The sequence below is a fragment of the Monodelphis domestica genome, chromosome 2, assembly GCF_027887165.1.
Source record: "Monodelphis domestica isolate mMonDom1 chromosome 2, mMonDom1.pri, whole genome shotgun sequence".
Classification (NCBI taxonomy): Eukaryota; Metazoa; Chordata; class Mammalia; order Didelphimorphia; family Didelphidae; genus Monodelphis; species Monodelphis domestica.
This window is the reverse complement of record NC_077228.1, coordinates 278,755,008-278,761,610: the sequence shown is the minus strand read 5'-3', so window position 1 is coordinate 278,761,610 and position 6,603 is coordinate 278,755,008.

Here is a 6,603-nt window from a genome sequence, read left to right as displayed (position 1 = left end):
AAGGTGGTACTTAGCATTGTTTTAATGTGCATTTCTCTAATCAAGGAGGATTTAGAACATTTTTTCATATGATTATGGATAGCTCTGATTTCTTCATCTGAGAACTTATCCCTATCTTTTGACCGTTTGTCACTTGGGGAATGGCTTGTAGCCTTATAAATTCAAAATGTTTTTCTAAATCATATTTAGTCTGCACGAGTTTTGACTATTTTTATAGCCCTAATAATCCTTCTAGAAAGTTCCTGTTCCCTCTCCCCATCCCCAGCTCTCTGTAGAACAAGGCCATTCTTGACTAGGAAGAGCGGCCCAACTTTAGGAGATCTTGTGCAAATGATTCCTCCCTTGTCCCTGCTCACCTCTTCCCAGAGGTTGTATTAATAATGACACTATTAACTGCCAGGGAGTTTGGGTGTGAACAAATTAAATGCCTAGCAGGGGGGAAAGGAAGAGGACAGTATGTATTTTCTGTTCTTACCAGACCATTAAACTTTAGTGAAGTCTTGATTACCTGAATTAGCAAAGACCTCCTCGATCCCAGGAATTTCCACTTAAGGCTTGATCATTAGGGCAGCGAGTCTGGAAAGCAGCTACCATTAATGGCCTTTATCTACTGTCCTCCCGGAAAGCTTAAAGCCCTGGAGAGGTACATGGTCAATTTGGTAGGTGTGTGTATGAATAGGGAAACATCTGCCTGAGCCCTCCAAGTAATCAGCTTCTGCATTGCACGTCGCCTATTCAGACTTAGGATGGAGGGCAGGGGCTCATCCCCAGTTGCCCTTTGACAGGACCAAATTCAGGCCCCCCTCCACTGAAGACAAGTCGTCTGACTTAGTGTTCTCCAGAGGAGATTTGCACGGCTTCCCGCAGTCAGGGGGTGCAGTGGCCTGCCTACGAGCTCGGCATGCCCAACCTAGGTCCTCCCCATACCGCATCAGCTCGTTTCCTCTTGTTCCTATCGCCGAGGAGATTGGCCATTGTTCTCTATGGGAGTCCTTCACAACTGGACACCGTTATTAATCCCCTGCCCCCTCGGCCCTTTGTTTTTCAGGCTTAGCCTTTCCCCGCAGCTTTCCTTTAGAAATCAGAACAGAGAACAGTGATGGACTTTGGCGTACTTCCATCTCCATCTCCATCCCCAGGGGACGGGATTCACGATTTGGGTCCCGGCTTATGCGCATGGACGAAGAACCTCCCCCGCCCCCCAGCAGCAACACTCCCCTTCTGTTTTGGTCTGAGCAGAGGGAGGTTGGGCTGCTGGTATCTTAAAATAAAGTGTAATAAAGTAAATGTTTATTAAATGATTCATTGGGGTGCAAAGCACACTGAACTTTGGAGCTTACCCAGATGATATTGCACACAGGAAGTGTTCTATAAATGCTTATCGACTGATCGTTTTGTTGAAAGAATACTCTCCGGGCAGTTTCTTAGCTATAGGAAAGTATAAGAGATGCCCACCGTGTCCCGTGGGGCCGGGGTCCTCCAGAGGAGAAAGGCGCGTGCCTCAATTTCCTCCCAGCAGAACATAAGGGACACACACACACAGCGTGCAGTGAGGGAAAGGGAGGCAGAAGGAACACAAGACTCAGTCCCTGTCTCTAGCAAGCTCAAACCTAGCAGGGACTGTAAGATCCACACGGCATCCTCCATCCTCGAGCAATATGGAGTACTGAGCCTGCCATCGAGGAAAGGTAACTCAGTCAGGAGTCCGAGGGCCTCCTCTTGTCCATCCGTGTAACCTTGGGCAGGTCACTTTTCCCTTTGCATTTGCCCCATTTATAAAGCCAGGGAGTTGGACTAAATGATCTCCAATGTCCTTTGCGGCTCTAACTTGGTACGGAACCTTGGTCTCCTGGCGTCCATGGGGTAGCCGCTTTCTCGGGAGGGTGCTATGGAGCACAATGCCGCCAGGGGGCAGCATGGAATCTGCGTCCCCTATAGAATTCTGTTTTCAGCTCCACAAATCTTGGTTTAAGCATCATAATATATAGATCGTTTATCCCGCAGTAATTCATCCAAACCCATTGAGCCTTTGGCCGAACCGGCTGATACTTGAAGGCTTTCACCAAGGAACTGAACATTTACAAAGAGTGTGAGGATGCCAAGATGAACTCAAATAAAATTCCCAATGAGTTTACAATATGTAGCAGGGGAACAAAACATGCTGTGACTATAACGCCTCAATGAATACTTATCGATGGAAAGGCTGCCTCTCTTTGCCAATCCCTCTCTGGTGGCCCGAGTTCCGTTTTCTGTCTCTGCTGGTCTCCCTGAGCCTGACCTTGCTCACGTGCTCTCTATTCTACCTGATTAAAGCTGTGGCATTAGAATAGATCCCGGTGCATCTCACAGAATTCCGACATAATTCTTAAGTGTATTTAGGTAGGAGTTGGATCAGGATTGGTCTAAGAAGAGATGGATGAGATAAAAGCCTGGGAAGCAGAGAGGAAAATAAAGGTGAGTAAAAATTGCAATGACTGTGGCTTTAATTGCACTAGCCAAAATAGGCAGAGTTTTTCATAAATGTGGAGTTTCTCAGAGCTGGAATGGACCTTAGAGATCATCCAGTCCAAACGCTGAGACTTAGAGGGGGAATGGGACCAACCCTGGCAATGTCCCATTTGAATAGAGCCAGGTGCCTTCTAAATTACCAAACTAAAATACTGAGACTCAGTTGAAGAAGCCAAAGGAGTGACCCAGGTGGCAGGAGGGATGGTGGTCATGAGCTGTGCAGAAGAAAGGGAAGGGGTGTCAAATGGCAACTATTAGTTGGGTTTTTTTAGTTCCCGCCATTCATGCTTTAATGTGGAAATGTCCAAATTTCTGAATGAGTGGGAAGCAAGTGTATGACAAAATTGAACAGCTGGGTTTGCCACTGACAGATTTATTTACCTAAAGCATCAATCAGAATAGGAAGAAAGACATCAAAAGGCTTAGAGAAAACAAGAATTGACTTCAAGGTCCACACAGTTTCCAGATTGGTGAGAATTAAAACTGACTGGGTAGAAAAATCCCCCACAATATATGATGGTGCAGAGAATCCTAGAATAGGAGTCTGAATGCCAACCCTGCTCATTACTAGCTGTGCTACTTGACTTCTGTGTTTCCTTTGTAAAAGTCTGGGCATGAGCTAAATGATTCCTAATGTCCCTTATGGTTCTAGAGCCTATGATCTACTTCCAGCTCTCAGAAAAGAGCAGCTTTCAACGTAGATTCTCTTGGAGAGCACTCTGTGGGACAGCTAAATGGTTTGGTGGTTAGGGAGGGTTTTTTTCCCCCATGATTATTGGAAAGCATATTCCCAAAGCTGCAGGCACTGGAGGTAAAACAGAGATGTCTCCAGCCTCTCTAGAGTGAGTTATTAGCCAGTGAAAAGAAACACTGCGAGCTCCCTGGAGGTTGTACATCTGAAAATAACTTGTGTTTACAAAGCTTTTTGTAGATTTTGAATCCCTTATTCATTCAACATGACTTAGTAAGTAATTACTGTATTCAAGGCACTGTCCTAGGTCCAGGGGATACCAAGATAAAAGTGAAATAGGCCCTTTTAAGGAATTTCCATTCTACTGTGAGAAACATGGATACAAATAAGTGAATACAAAATAAATATGAAGTCATTTCAGTGGCAGAGATGGGAGTAGGGGATCAAGAAAGACCTCATATCAGAGTTGGAAAAGCTCAGTCTTGAGAAGATCCAGAGATTCTGAGAGTCAGAGCTGAGGACAGAGTATGTTTAGTCATAGGGGATAACCCCTATAGAAGCAGAGATGAAGGATATAGAATGTAGTTTATGGAAAACATCAAATATGCCAGCTTGCTTAGAATATAGGATTTGTGAAAGGGAAACTAATGCAATTAGCTTAAAAAGATAAATTAGAGCTTTACTGTGAAGAACCTTATATCCCTTACAAATCAGTTAGGATTTTATCCTCAAGGAAATAGGAAGCCATTGGGGATTCTTGTTTGGGACTGACAGAAGCGTCTCTATCTCTGAGCTTAGGAATATCAGTTTGGAGGAAGATATTATATATCTTTTAATTATTGATCTCATATAATATTAACATGCATTGATTTTTAATATAATATTTATAATATAAATTAATATATGGCATCTACTATGTACCAGATACTATGTGCTAAGTATTTTACAAATATTATTTCATCTGATTTCCACAACCATCCTCTCAGGTAGGTGCTATTACCATCTCCATTTTACATCTAAGGAAATGGAGGCCAACAGGAGTTAAGTGACTTGCCCAGGCTCACACAGCTAGAAAGTGTCTGAGGCCTGATTTGAATTCAGGTCTTTGTGACTCCAGGCCTATTGCCCTGTCCACTCCATCGAACTGCCTTTATCTACCTCTGGGGAGAGAAAATCAACAAAACTTGGCAACTGACTCTAGAGATAGAGATGGGAGGAGATGAGCATTACTCTAAGGATGTAAACTTGGATGATGGAACCCTCAACAGAAATGGAAATTTAGGAAGAAGAGTTTCAAGTGGTACAAGTAAGTAGCACTGGCCCTAAATTTCTAGGTTCAGATACCTTCTATCCCTTATGTTCTTGGGCTAGATACTTGATCTCCCTGAGCTTCAGTTTCTTTAACTGTAAAATGAGAGGGTTTGGCCCAAATGGCCCCTGAGGATGCTTCTAGATCTGTGAGTTCCATTTTGGACATGTGAAGTTTTAGATATTTATGAGACATCTGGTTTTGAGGTGCCCAATAGACAAATTAGTCATATGAACTAGAACTCAGCAAGAGACTAGGGATGATGATGATGATGACAACAATGATGATGGCAAACAGATAGAACTTTAAGGATTACAAAGTCTTTTATGTATAGATGTCCCACGAGTCTTAGTGCAGTTTCAAGCTCTAATAACATTAAACTATTAGCTAATAACTTTAACTATTAAAGCTTGAAAATGCACTAAGACTTTTGGGGAAAATCCTATATTATCTCGTTTGGTCCTTACAGTAGTCCTGTAAGGTAGGTGCAATTAATATCTCTATTTTATGGGTTTAAAAAAAAACCCTTACCTCCCACCTTAGAATTAATACTGTATATTGGTTTCAAGGCAAAAGAGTGATAAGGGCTAGGCAGTGGGGTTGAGTGACTTGCCCAGGATCACACAGCCAAGAAGTGTCTGAGGCCAAATTGGAACCCAGGACCTCCATCTCTGAGCCAGGCTCTCAATCCACTGAGCCACCCAGCTGCACCCAAATTAGGGCATTTGATCATCAATCAGTCAATTTCAATCAAATTGGATTATCATATTGCTGAGAACAGTTAAGTCATTCATAAGTTATTGTACAATATTGCTGTTACAATGGACAATATTCTTCTGATTCTGCTCCCTTCACTCTGCATCAGTTCATATAAGTCTTTCCAGGTTTTTCTAAAGGCATCCTGCTCATAGCACAAAAGCATTCCACTACAATCATATACCAAGACTGGTTCAGCAATTCCCCCATTGATGAGCATCCCCTCAATTTCCAATTCCTTGCCACCACAGAGCTGCTATAAATATTTTTTTATAAAAACAGGTCCTTTTCCCCTTGAGAGTCAGACAAGCCAGACAGGCAGCAGGAAAACCAGGAGAGAGCAGTATAATGAAAACCCAGGGAGGAGAAAGTATCCAAGAGTAGAAGATAGTCAACAGTGTCGAACACTCCAGAAAAACTTTAAAAAGATGAGGACTGAGAAAAGGCCAGTGACTTCTGCATTATTTGTCCCCCTGGGTCCTCACAACAACTGTGGGAAGGAAATATATAGCTTGCCTTTAGTGTTTTACAATATTGTCTCATTTAATCTTCACGTGCCTTGGAGAGGTAAATGCTATTATTATCCCCATTTTAACCCAGGAAGACAGGGTCACACAATCTAATGTCAGAGGCTGAATTCTCTGACCTTCCTGACTCCCAAGTCCAGCGCTCTCTCCACTGTGTCACCTAACTACCTTAGTAATATTATCATCTCCTTTTCATAGAAGGGAAAACTAAACTAAAGTTCAGAGAGATTGGCATCAGCAATCTGTTCCATGTCATGCGTGAAAATTCAGGTCACCAAACATTTTTAGGCATAAGCTATAAGGAAGGAATTATATTTTACAAGTAGATACCTCCACTTAACAAACTTTATTGGGCTTATTTTATAATATTTATATTAAGAAATGCACCATAGTAGATCTCATCTTTGCAATAGCAATGTCTATCTTCAGTTCTTTGGGGTCATCATATTTCCACACTATAGTTCAAGGAACAAGATGGAAAACAGAAATGGACCCAGTCTTTCTGAAGTGAGTCAGACAGGACTCTGGATCACGTACAGGAACACAGAAATGGCTATTATACAGAATGTGTATTTGAACAGTATTTCATCTACAGTGTTTTACCTGTGTAATGGGGGATAATTGGGAAACCCCATTCCCAATGGGGTTCTATAGTACTTAGCATAAAGCTGAGCCTGTGCCATGTTTAGACCATTTGTGCTCTGACCCTTTGCTATATAAAAGGAATGTGCAACCAGGGGTTCCTGGTGGTTCTCTGTGACAGAATGAGGTAGTGAGCTGTGTTGGAAAGAATTTGTAACTGAGTTGGAAAA